Genomic DNA, 13,031 nt, shown 5'->3' on the forward strand with positions numbered 1-13,031 from the left:
CATTTCTGAAGAAGGGTCTAGGCCCGAAACGTCAGCCTTCCTGCTCCTCTGATGCTGCTTGGCCTGCTGTGTTCATCCAGCTCTACACCTTGTTAGCTCAAAGACAATAGTTGCTCTCAACTAACACACCAAGACAGTGAGTGGCTGTTGGCTATTGGTTCACAGTTACGTAGCAGTACTACATTACTCCATTGTGCAGACACTTTCCAGTGAGAATTACCAGACTATTGTCACAATGAGACACCATCACTGATTTGACTTCTCCTCCTATCTAATTGTGGTGCTCCAACTGAGTTCAGCTCATCCTCAGAAAGATAGCTCAAGACGACAATAAGGATTGCGGATGCTGGAAGCTAGAGTCAAAGAACGTGGAGCTGGAAAAGCACAACAGGTCAGACAGCATCCGAGGAGCAGGAAAGTCCTGAAGAAGGCTTCTGACCTGAAATGTTTATTTTCCTGCTCCTTGGATGCTGTCTGAGCTGCTGTGCTTTTCCAGCTCCACAGTTTTTGACTGAAGGTTGCTCATGAGGGGAGGACTGTCTTGATTCTGTGACCGTGGCCATGCAGCAGCTTCTCTCGATGATGCCTTGCTGTCATGGATATATAAGTTTCTTTCCTGTCTGACTGGAGCCACAGCACCTCGAGCCAGAGATAATTTTCCTGAACCCCCAGCTTTCACATGTGTCACTGACAACTCGACCTCCCCAACACCAATCTTCATCTCACAACTGCTTCTGTGCTGCTAAATACCGTGTCCACACCCAGTCATGAATAATTCTCAAACTTGCTCTAGCCAAACATTGGGAGAAACATCATTATTGTCTTCAGATGCTGCTGTAACCTTCTTTGCCAGTCAAGTCATTCCCACACCCAGCCAAGTCTTTCAGTTCTGCCTAAGACTGCTCATCTCTGTTCTTCCACCTTGAAGAATCTCAGCCATATTTCTTGCTATCGGCTAGATTCTTCTAATGCTGTTCCTGACAACCTTGTGATTCTCTATTCACCATAATCTCCATCTTAGCCCAAACTGTAGATGATGGGCAGCACAAAGTTCAGCTCCTTCTTTACTCTTGTCCCATTGAGCCCAACACGCTCCTCACTGCCTCAACTTTACAATTCTACCCTCATCTTAAAAGTCCCTAAATAACTTCACCATTTCATTTTTGCAACACCTGGAAGCCCGACAGACCTCCTCAAGATGCTTCACTCCTCTACCTCTGGCCACTAATAAATCTTCCTCCCACGTCTTCAGTCACTTTGTCTCCAGTCTTGAGGATGGCTTCTCTAAACTGCTCATTAACAATTATTTTTTAGTGACCACCTCCAACTCAGTTGGAGTACCTTGGAACATTTTGCAATATTAACAACGCTCCATGAGATATGTTAGTTTCTGGGAATTTCTGTAATCCAGTTTGAGAACAGGGTTACCTGTGATGGTCAGATAGGTACAATCCCCATGACTATATGCTGGCCCTTAAAGATGAAAAATCAAAATTACCTGGAGAATCTTCCTCAGGAACCCTTCACTGTCAAAGGTTATGGCAGTCGTGTGGACTAAAACTGTCAAATGAGCCTTCAACACTGGCCACTCAGTGCCCAATTTCCCTTCCAGCCATTATCTCTAGGCACCATGCCCTGAAATGTGCACTCTGGCTTGAGCACCGCATAAGCCACCAGTTTTGCTGCTCAGAGGTTTTTGTTTATTGTGAAAACATCAAAGTCAAAAGTCAAAATAGAGAAGTTGTGGGGAAGCACTCAGTACCACTGAGATGGAAAGATCAGCAGCGTCATCAGCGTGTGCAGAGCAGTCAGCAAAGGCTTAAGGCAGTGTGGAGGCAATCTCTGTGGGTGAGCTATGAAATGTGACTAACATAGCCTTTTTTGGTCCTGCTCTCTAAAGTCTACTGCACTAACCTAACTTCTGAACAAACCACATCGAGCATGCAAGTCTGTTTAACACTGCAAATGCCAATGAGGCAGGCTGCTATCATGTTTGAAAAACTTTACCGTGAGGTAATGTTAATACGTCTTTAAAAGGATTTCACTGGTTTTGAAAACATTTAAAAATCATACTGAATGAATCATGAAGCAATAACATCATGTTTTACATTTCACAAGGTGGTGGTGGGGTGTTGGTGGGAATTGCCAGGGGTCCTCCAGTGATTCACCCGGTGTCATCCGTTCACTGTTGACAAGCTCTCTTACCTTTCAAGGTCATTGCCATGTCATTACACGCACACTGTCCAACAGATCACCATCAGGCCTGATTCTATTCCTCCTCCAAAACAAAACTCTACTCCAAAACCTTAGATTCCTCCTCCTGCAGGGATGTTGATGACAATCACAGAAATTCTCTCAAGAGACCAAAGCAGGCCACAACATACAGGAGCAGAATTAGGCCATTCAGCCCATTGAGTCCACTCCCCCATTCAGTCATGGCTGATATGTTTCTCAACCCCACACTCCGGTCTTTTCCCCTTAACTTTTGACCCCTTTTCTAATCAAGGATCTCTCTCTCCCCGTCTTAAATACACTCAATCAGTTGGCCTTCACATATGTATGCGGCAGAGTTCCACATCTCAGTTTTAAAGGCTCATCTCTTCACTGAGGCTGCGCCCTCAAGTCCTAGTCTCTCCCACTGGTGGAAACATCTACTCCACGCCCACTCTATCCAGACCTCTCAGCATTCTAGAAGTTTCAATCAGATCCCCCCCAACCCCATCTTTGTCAACTCTGTCGAGCACAGACCCAGAGTCTTCAACTATTCCTCAAACTCTTCAGTGCCAGGATCATTCTTGTGAACGTGCTCTGGACCCTCCAAAGCCAGCACATCCATTCACAGATATCAGGCCCAAAGCTTTTCACAATATTCCAAATACCACCTGACCAGGGCCTTATACAGCCTCAGCAGTACATTCCTGCTCTTGTATTCTTGCTCTCTTGAAATGAATACTAACGTTACATTTAGAGTCATAGAGTCATTGAGTCATACAACACAGAAACAGATCCTTCAGTCCAATCAGACCACGCAGACCATAATTCCAAACTAAACTAATCCCACCTGCCTGCACTTGGCCCATATCCCTCCAAACTTTTCTTATTCGTGTACTTATCCAAATTACTTTTAAACGTTATAACCATACCTGCGTCAACCACATCCTCTGGAAGTTCGTTCTACACATGAACCATTCTCTGTAAAAAAAAGTTGCCACTCATGTCCTTTTTAAATCTTTCTCCTATCACCCTAAAAATATGGCCCCTAGTTTTGAAATCCCGTCTCTAGGGACAAGACACCTGCCATTTACCTTATTTATAGCCCTCACGATTTTATCAACTTTTATAAGGTCACCGCTCAACCTCCTACGCTTAAGTAAAAGAAGTCCCAGTCTATCCAGCCTCCCCTCATAACTCAAACCCTCCACTCCCCAACAACATCCTGGTAAATCTTTTCTAAACCCTCTCCAGTTCAATAATATCTTTCCGATAAAGGGCGACCGGAACTGGACACAGCACTCCAGAAGAAACCTCAATACCATCCTTACAACCTCAACATAATGTCCCAACTCCTAAACTCAAAGGTCTGAGCAATGAAGGCAAGCATGCTAAATGCGTTCTTAACCATTGTATCTATATGTGACGCAGACTTTAAAAAGCTATGTACCTGAACCCTTAGGTCTCTCTGTTCTAGAATGCTATCCAAGGCCCTACTTTTAACTGTACAAGTCCCGCCCTTGTTTTTTTGACCAAAATGTAATACGTCGCATTTATCCAAATTAAACTCCATCTGCCACTCTTCAGCCCATTGAACCAATTGACCAAGATAGTTTCGTAATCTTAGATAACCTTCTTCACTATCCAGTACACCACCAATTTTAGTATCTTTTGCAAATTTCCTAACTTCTATATTCTCATCTAAATCATTTATATGAATGATAAAGCAAAGGAGATCCAGCGCTGATCCCTGTGGAACACCGTTCTAACTGCAAACAAACTGTATGTTAACCAATGGAGTCCTCGTGCATGATTCTTGAGTGCCTTTGTGCTTCAGATTTCTGAAGCCTTTCCCCATCTAGAAAATAGTCGATGCCCCTATTATTCCAATCAAAATGCATAACCTCACACTTTCCCATTGTATTCTATCTGCCAATTCTTTGCCCACTCTCCCCGCCTGTCTGAGTCCTTCTACAGCCCCCCCACCTTCTCAACACTACCTGTCCCTCCACCTAGCTTTGTGTCATGTGTAAACTTAGCAACAATGCCCTCAGTTCCTTCATCCAGATGGTTATATATTATATGAATAGTTGTGGTCCCAACACTGAGCCCTGCGGAACTCCACTCATCACTGGCCATCCTGATAAAGACCCATTTTTCCCCACACTCTGCTTGAGAGCCAATCCTTTATCCATGCCAGAATCTTGCCCCAAAACCATGGGCTCTTACTGAAAAGCCTCCTCTGCAGCACCTTGTCAAAGGCTTCTGGAAATCCCAACAAATCACATCCACTGGTTCTCCTTTGTCTAAGTTGCTCATTACCTCCTCACACAATTGTAATAGATTTTTTAGGCCATGCTCAATCAGCCCTATTTTACCATGTGAAATAATTCCAGAGGTAGTGTCCCGTCACCAAGTCACTTTCTATTTACACATGAAGGGTCCTTGATTTTATACTTCTTGAGAGCCAGCTACACGAGTGGCAGCATCTCTGACACTCCCCTTTTTATCTGTCAGCCAGGACTCCCTGATTGGACCAGATTAACAGCTCCAACCAGGGAACTCATTCCATGGGAGCCACCTGGCTGACCTCGTTATAAAAACAACACCATGTACTTCCAAGTACTCTACAGTCTCATCCTTAATAATCCTTACCAACAACCAAGGTCAGGATAACCAGCCTTCTGCCTCCCTCCCTTCTTAAACAACCGTGTGACATTAGCCATTTTCCAGTCCTCTGGGATCCTCCCTAGCTCCAGCAATTCCTGAAAAATCACCACCAATGCCTCCACAATCTCAACTATCTCCTTCAGAACTTTTGCTTCTCCCTTTTTTGTATCTTCAAAAAAAACTCTTGCCATCTTCATTTATATTACTAGCCAGTTTATCCTCATATTTCATCTTCTCCATTACTGCCTTTATGGTTATCCTCTGCTGGTTTTTAAAAGTTTTCCCAATCTACTGATTTTCACCATTGCATATGCTTTTATGCCATCCCTGACTTTCCTCGTCAGCCATGGTTGCCTCATCCTCCCCCTTCGTATGTTTCTTCTTCCTTGGGATGAGTTTCTGATGTGCCTTCCAAATCACCCCCAGGAACTCCTGCCATTGCTGCTCCACTGTCTTCCCTGCTAATCAACACTGCTCAGCTCCTCCCTCATATCTTTGTAGTTACCTTGACTCAAGTGTAAGACTGTTACATCTGATTCCAATTTCTCCCTCTCAAATTGCAGGTGGAATTCTATCATATTACAGTCACTGCCCTCCTAGGGATTCCTGCACCTTAAGCTCCCTAATCAAGTGTGCCTCATTACACATCACCAAATCCAGAATTCCAGTTCCCTCATGGGGTCTACCACAATCTGGTCCAAAAAAGAAACATCTTGTAGACATTCCACAAATTCCTTTTCTTGGGATCCATTTACCAACTTGATTTTCCCAGTTCACCTGCATATTGAAGTCCCCCTGTAATAGTGCCTTTCTTACATGCCTTTTCCATCTCCTGATTGATTTTCTTCTGCACATCTTGGTTACTGGTAGGAGGCCATTTTTCCCTTTGTGCTCCTCAACTCTAACCACACAGATTCTAGGCGTTCTGAACCTATTAGCACTTAATGTTATTGGTTTCATTTCATTTTTTATTACAACCCTATGCCCTCTGCCCCCTGCCTGTCCTTTTCACAGGACGCGTATCTTTGGATATTTAGTTCCGGCCCTGATCCCCTTGCAGCCACAACATCGTGTAACGGCCAATTTCAACATGCCTACAAGCTCATGAAACTTGTTTTGTATACTGCGCATATTTAAGTACAACACCCTCAGTCCTGCACTGACCAACCCCCTTCTTAGCTGTCCCTTCATCTGCTGTGCCTGAAGTTAGATTCCTGACCCTTTCCATATTCTGTCCTGTAATGTGTTCTGGAAAGCTGAATAACCTCTCCCGAGTCCTCCTCTCCTTTAAGTTTCTCCATAACTTTCTATGCGACTCAATGTTCTAATCCAGAACTGGAAACCGGAGCATCTGCTAAACTGTAAATTTCCCTCAATATCAGCAATACTTACCTCTCACTGCTATAGTTCGTAAGACTCATTCTTTTTTTTAAAAAGGATCAGGCCACAACTCAGCACAGCTACACGTGTAGTTCATCCTTCGAGGCGAAGGTGACCATGTTCATCACCTGGAGTGTTTTGTGGGGTTTTCATGGGTACATGGGTAATTGCCAATGTTGATATGGACCCTGGAGCTTCTGTTGTAAACAGGGTAAGGTCCCTGAAATGTCAGAGCTTTGGATGAGTTGCCAGCTCAGGATTTCCTCTCTGTGTTTTCCCACTTAGTTCGATATCAGCTTGCTTTCAAAGCAGGCCACACCATTTTTTATTTGGATCCACCCAGTGCTGCGATTCTGGGTGAGCTTCCCCCAGAACGTGGGCTAATGCTGATCTCCTAAATGAAGCCTGCAGAGTGTCCTTGGAGCAGTTCTTTGGACCATCATAATCGCGGAAAGAAGGTGAAGAGGAACAAAAAGGAGCAAGCCTGCTGACGAACCTGAAGTTGATGAAGCAACAGCTTGCCCGTTCTGTTTTACACATGTGAGACTTGGATTGTGTGGAAGTAATACCATGAAACACAGCTGTCAACTGAGATCATGTTGCAGCACTAAATGTCAAACACAGAGCTCTGCACCTGAAATGACACAAACAAACACACCCATATTGAACTGATCATAAATTACTCATGTTGGTCCCATAGCCAAGAATGCCTGAAATGCACTCACCAAGCAAATCATGTCTGGCAAGTTTCAGTCTAGGGCCACTCTCATGATAGCCCGCCTTATTAAAATTGACAATGTCACAATATTACTGTGTCATGATAATCCAGATGGTATCATTTTCAATTTGTTGCTCCAAATCATTTGCTTTGTGTTGTGTGGAATGGAAACGAAACGAAGAGGTTTTTAATCATTAGAATACAAGCAAAGTCACTAGTTCAAAATAACTTACATTCTACAGGATTCCAAGACTCATCTCAATTTGTGAGGGGGTAAGCGTTATGTTGAAGGATCTATCCACTTCACAGAATATGAATTACAGGTAACTTTGATTATCAAAGCTATAAAGTCCACTTGGGTATCTTTTAAAAAACACTAATACCTCACATTCTCATAGTCAAAGATTTGAATATGTTCAAACAAAACTAGTTGTCCAAGTTAAAAACAGCTGAAAAGCGGGAATGTTTTCAAGCAACACTTCCTGCTCACCCATGCATTTGAAAGCCAATGGCACTTATTCAGTTAACGAACGCTGTGAATGAAACTGCTCGAGGCAGTATCTGTCTGAAACACTCCTCACTGTTTTGCCTCTCGGGTCTCGCCATGGTTTCACTACCAATAGTCAAACACCCCTTACATATTCTTTTGCTTTTTGCCATCCACCTTTCAACTTTCTACTGAAAAGAATTGGAATTTATACCGCACCTTTCTCAAGCTCAGGAGGCCCCAAAGTGCTTGACAGCCAATTCAGACTTAATTTATGAAACAACTGTGACAAGGTGACAACAGTAAATAGACATCTATTTTCAATACTTTTCTGTTGAAATGACTAAGCACAGTCATTGTTCTTTTATAGACCAAAGCATGAGCCAAGTTACAGATGGCAACAAGTTCCAGAACCAATTAATCTGTTTTGCTGATGTTGCAGGAGAAATCATTGTTGGCCACGACATCAGGAAGATTTCTTGTTTAATTCCAACAGAGCCCTGGATCGAGTTGCTGCTGAATGCTCATTTCGATGGGCAGGGAATACCAGAGAATATATTGGCCGTGCTCCCACTTCTCATGCACCATTTTTGATATTAAATTTTGGCAAAATTATTGACAATGTAGTACAGCCCAATCCCCAAATCCACCCAAGATCCAGGCATATATTTTCCAACTGGATAATGCTCAAGAGGAGGAATCTTGGCCAAATGCCTCTTGAAATCTGGAACACATAGCAACAGTCACGCCATAGCTGAGAGCAGCAAATCAAATTGAAATTTGGGAGCTTCTGGTCTGTGGGGCTCAGTGGGCAACATTAATGCTCAAGTATAGTGGACACAAGTCCAGAAATTCTGGAGTGGAGCTCCACAGCAGCAAGAAGAGAGTGTGGCACTGGCAGAGGGGTTGTCATTCGAATGAGGTGTGAAAATGACATTTTCCACCCTCAGATGTACAAAGATCTCATGGCACTATTTTGGAAAGTAGCGGTGCGCTCCATGGCATCCTCTACCTATATCACAAAAATAGCTTATCTCATCATAATCAGATTGCAGTTTGTGGGATCTGGTGCACATCAGTTGACTACACATTTCTTACGGGACAGAGCAATGTTCCAAAATCACAGTCTGCGAAGCTCTTTCGTACATACCAAAGATATGAAAGGCGCTACGGAAATCAAATTTGCCCTTTCATACTGGTTCACTAAAGGGAAGTAAATCCCACCAGGAATATCCTGCATTTTCCAGCAGCAAAATGAGGTGAAATGGAACATTCGACTCATCATCACATGGTACACAAGGCACATCCAAGACCATGTTTACTAAGCACCCCTATCTGAGGGAGGGCATTCTGGCTATGGAGAGATTTACCAAATTGATGCCTGGGATAGCAGGACAAACGTATGAAGACAGACTGGATTGGCTAGGTCTCTATTCACTGGAGATTAGAATAATGAGGTGGGGGAGGGTGGGATTTACAGAATTAGGCAGGGTAAACATGATCCTGATGACCGGGGAATCCAGAACTAGAGGTCACAGTTCAAAGATTATGGGATAGGCCATTTAGGATGAGATGAGGAAAAAAATTACTTCACCCACAGAGTGGTGAGCCTGTCGAATTCTCTGCCACAGAAAGTGGTTGAGGCCAAAACACAATGTTTTCAAAACCAGTTGGATATCATTCTTCGAGATAAAGAGATCAAAGGGAAAGTGAAGACCCAGGAACAGGGTATTGAGACGGATGATCAGCTCTGATCATATTGAATGGCAGGGCTGAATAGACCTCACCCTCCCCTTGGTGGCAAAAAGACAGAACAGGGAGTACATAACAGTGTGGTGAGACGCTAGAGAATGATGTGGGGATGTGCAACAAGATCTTCACTCTATGATGGATAATGGCAAGATACACCTTTTCAAATAGAGGGACACAATCCATAAGGCAAAAGAAAGCTGAGAAATCTCAATTCACCTAGGTCAGGCCAGCTAAATGATCAAAACTCAAACCACTCATGGCAGATCCTTGGCATTCCATCCCTTCATAAAAAACTACCAGGAAAAGATCACTGCACAAACAGAAACACAAGAGTAATTTAACGACATTTTAAATAGGGCTTTTGAGAAATGTTTAATGAACTCAAGAGGAAACTGAAAGATATACATTAGCTCTGGGTAGGCTGCGGATTCCTCCCCCACCTCTGAACTTCAAATGCTGAAACCACAACTTCCTCAAGACTAAGTGGCTGCTCCCAGTGACAATGCAAACCACAGACAACGTGACATCTCCATTTATGACATGGCCCACATGCTGAGCCTTTATCTTGTTCCATTGGCTTACACGATAACCTGTTATTATATCATTGGAGTGAGGGGTATAATGAAATCCTTACAGACTGATTCAGGTTAAGTATAATATGGCAAATCAAAAATTAATCCCCTTTCACTTTACCCGATCTCTAACCTGCTTAACATCATGCACTGACTCAGGATGGTGTCATTCCCCACAATCACCACATTATATCTTACTGGTTTTGGGGAGGTTTTACGCATTTACCTGTGCCCATTCAGAACTCAACTGTAAATTGGGACTGTTTGGCCACAACAATGTGAACAGTTTTGGCTGCCTTTGCTAGGGAAAGATATACTGACATTGAGGGTAGTTCAGAGAAGGTTCACCAAGTTGATCCCAGGTATGGAAGAATTTTCTTATGAGTACAGGTCAAAGTAGGTTGGGTCTGTACTCAGTGCAGTTTAGAAGAATGAGAGGAGGCCTTATCGAATGAAACACAGGCACTTGACAGGGTTGATGCAGAGAGGTTGTTTCCCAACGTGAGAGAGTCTCTGAACAGCAGGCATAATCTCATAGTGAAGGGTCATTTATTTAAGACAAAAATGAGGACAAATTTCTTATCTCAGAGAGTAGTAAATCTGGAATTCTTTATTGCAGAGAGCAGTCAAAGCTGGGACAATCAGAATATTCAAGGCTCAGACACAATTTTTAAACATTAAGTGAATCCAGGGTTATAGGGAAAAGGCAAAGTAGATTTAAGGATTATCAGGTTAGCCATGATCTCACTGAACTGTGGAGCAGACTTGATGGGCTGACTGGCCTCCTTCTGCTCCTGCGTTTTATAGTTTGTGGTTTGATGGGACACCTCAAAACAAATGGCAGAAAGTCTTCTGTCCCCCAGCATTAGAAACGTGGCCACGCAAAAAAACAGCACAGTCCAATCCATTAAATGTCACATTTGTCACCTTCCTTCAGCTCATGGTTTACTTGCTCCCAGGCCTGTCAGTATTATTCTGTCACTGACCACTGGTGGTATTCAAATTGTCCATAAGCAGCTTTCCCTCATTTTCTTCATGATTCCTAAATACTGCGTGATAATCACTACTGTTATTGGATATTTGGCAATCGAAGACCAGAAATCCATATTGCCCCTTTATGACATAAGTATGCTATTGCACAGCTATATAGCATGACTCAAAGTAATGTGCGTGATGCACAAAGTGATCAAACATACTGCAATTACATATTAGGAATTAGCACTTAACATATTATCGTGCCTACTGGCCTCTTCATTTTGCATAGTTGCAGCATGATCCAAACTCTGTAAACCATGGTATAATAATCAGCAAATGCCTTGCCAACAAATGATGCAAAAAAAAATTCAGAACAACTTGACTCTCTCAAAGGCTTCATGTCACTGCTTAAAGTTACGAGCTGTTCCTCAAGTGGTGCCAGGCCCTGTCAATTGAACACCTTCGTCTCACTTCCATGGTCAGAATGTGAAGGAGACCCATTTCCAGTTTGATTACTATTGTTCCAACAACTTTCCAAGTTTGTTTCTTTCCTGCAGAATCAAGGAAACAACGTGCAAACCACATCTTTACACACCCATCAATTAGAGTCAGCAAACACACCTCAAGTTCGAGTGCAATTACGAAAACTACACCAGCAACATCCTTAGCATAAACTGTGGATGAGTGTGGAAGGGGGCCTGAGGTGTGATAAAAACATAACTTCTGATTTTCCAAACAATTTAAGTTTTCTGTCCATCAACTGGTTATTAGGGCAAATTAGACTATCATTTAACTACCATGAACATAACTTTCATCAGGATAAAAGGTGCCCAGAGTCAGAAGTTGTTTACCACACTCAGCCCATATCAATGTCAATTATGTCATTATCACATCATTCCTGATCAATACATATCAATGTAGTGCAATGATATAACACAAGCTAGATTGCTAAACGTTCAAAGCAGTTTCTCTCTCGCCCATGTGGTATTGAGCCCGTATAAACCAGACAGATCTCAGGTTCCAAATTATAGTTTGTTTGTGGGCACCCTGTCTCTGAGCAATGCACAGGACATTTGAGAAAAGGGAGAGATGGAGAAGAAAGGGAATCAACCAAGACTCCTCACGATTACTATCTTTGGGCAGGTTCCCACACAGCTGTGACGCTTCAGTGGTTGAACAATTCAGCTTCAGAAGGAAAAACAGGTGCAGGTATCCACGAAGCCAATCTGCTGAATGCACCTTCAAAGAATAAGGTGTAAAACAGTTTGTCTTAATCATCGCTTCAATAGGCAACCATTGATCCCTTGTACAGAACTACAAAAGAAATGTTAAGTCAAGGAGAGCCATTCCGATCTCTCAACTCAAATCTTGATCACCTTTCAAGACAGTTGTGAGAGCTTTTCCATTTTTTTTGTCCATCAATTGTGCATTTGCTCTGCATCCTCTGTGGGGCTGAATCAGGCCTTGGGACCCTTGAGCTCATTTCAAACAGCACAAATTGCCTAGAGACAGTAAGAACTGCCGATGCTGGAGTCAGAGATCACAGTGTGGAGCTAGAGGAACACAGCAGGCCAGGCAGCATCAGAGGAGCAGGAAAGCTGACGTTTCGTGTCGGGACCCTTCTTCAGAAAATTGCCTACTGGTGTTTTGCCCGTGTAGCTGACAATGTTAGGAGATAACTCAACTCTGAGATACTGACCCAATCTGCCCCCAACACCACAAAGGGCTGTACTCCCCATTGCAATACTACCTAGGCCCTCTCACCAATTTAAACTGCTTCTGAAAACAATCACTAAGTACTGATGTTGCATCTCAAAACAGTTGGAAATAGGAAGAAGGTCAAGTGATCAGGTACTTCCTGTAGTATAACCTCAATACCTTAAATCTCACTGCAACACTAACTTAAAGTAGTAAATTCCTGGTAAGTTATTAATAGTTAGTCAATGTCTTGCAATTCACGTAACAACAAGCTGTACCACTGACCTATGGAACATTCACAGTCAGCCATGTATCTCCTTACTAATCCATCAGGTTATCACTCAGTAATCCAATGACAAATAAGAGGAGGTTTGCTTCACCATGTTAGAATGACACTACAATGGCCACTACCTCAGGCACATACCAAGGACAAGATGCCAGTAAAGAGTTAGTTACTAATAATGCTCAGAAATGCTAATACAGTGCAACATTCGCTGGTGAGTCTCTTTGTTAATCAACCAAATCCCAAATTTCAGGTACGGTGCATGAAGGCAGGCAAAGGTCGGCC

At 43.0% G+C, this 13,031-nt stretch overlaps 1 protein-coding gene across 6 annotated transcripts in view; it reads right to left on the reverse strand.

Moving 5' to 3' along the window:
* tyk2 (tyrosine kinase 2) overlaps nt 1–13,031 on the reverse strand; it is a 92,150-nt gene that overhangs the window by 57,728 nt on the left and 21,391 nt on the right. The window contains exon 2 of one of the 6 annotated variants that reach the window (XM_048618101.1): nt 6,274–6,895. The exons of the other annotated variants lie outside the window; for them this stretch is intronic. The gene's annotated coding sequence lies outside the window, so the exon portion shown is untranslated. The remainder of the gene's footprint in view (nt 1–6,273; nt 6,896–13,031) is intronic. 6 annotated transcript variants of the gene reach the window in all.

Source organism: Rhincodon typus, chromosome 38 (genome assembly GCF_021869965.1).
Source record: "Rhincodon typus isolate 14 chromosome 38, sRhiTyp1.1, whole genome shotgun sequence".
NCBI lineage: Eukaryota > Metazoa > Chordata > Chondrichthyes > Orectolobiformes > Rhincodontidae > Rhincodon > Rhincodon typus.